Here is an 814-nt window from a genome sequence, read left to right as displayed (position 1 = left end):
TGTATGAAGGCAGGAAAGTTTTCATGATTATTGGGAATATTAATTGTTGTTAATTCGGCATATATAAAACTGACTTTCTGGTCTGTTGAGGTGACGGCTTCTTATTCAACTTCTTCAATAAAATTATCTGCCAAATTTGAAGAATATAGTGATCCCATGATAAGGCTGTGTATTTGTTCACAAATTCATTGTTAAATTGAAAGTAGGCGGATTTTAGTCAAACCACGGTTAGCTTCATGATGGCACTTATCTTCACGTCAGTTCTATCATTCAGCACTCACTGTTCAATGATGTGAAATATTTCTATGGTTGGAACATTAGTTAACAGATGCGTAACATCAAAACTGACAAGAAGATCTTGGCGCTTATGTGTATCCAAGTTGTTAAATGAACTTTTCAGTTATGAACAAAGTGGTTCATTGTTACTCAAAGTGGTGACAGGATAGGCACCAGAGTGGTTGCTAGGTGATGAGAAGGTGAGTTTATTGCACTGACAGTATCTTGGGTTCGTGGATCTTAGACATTCCTTAAAATTATGTCACCCTGAAACAGGTAATTGTCATCCATTTCACCATTGTTTCACTGAATTAAAACATACATTACATCAAATGGAAGTTATTTAAAACAATTACGAAACCGATCTTGAAGTGAGTACAGGATTATCCCGTGTATGGATGACACTCCTGGATGATGCAGTAATCTTAATTTCAGGATCTTTCTCCTAGTTATAGGCTCTCTCTTGTCACATGTATTGATTGTGGTGGGCATGTTACATCATCATAAGCTGATGTATCAGACGTTTGAGCAATGCATT

The sequence above is a fragment of the Limulus polyphemus genome, unplaced genomic scaffold (assembly GCF_000517525.1).
Source record: "Limulus polyphemus unplaced genomic scaffold, Limulus_polyphemus-2.1.2 Scaffold2387, whole genome shotgun sequence".
NCBI classification, from domain to species: domain Eukaryota; kingdom Metazoa; phylum Arthropoda; class Merostomata; order Xiphosura; family Limulidae; genus Limulus; species Limulus polyphemus.
This window is presented reverse-complemented; position numbering follows the sequence as displayed.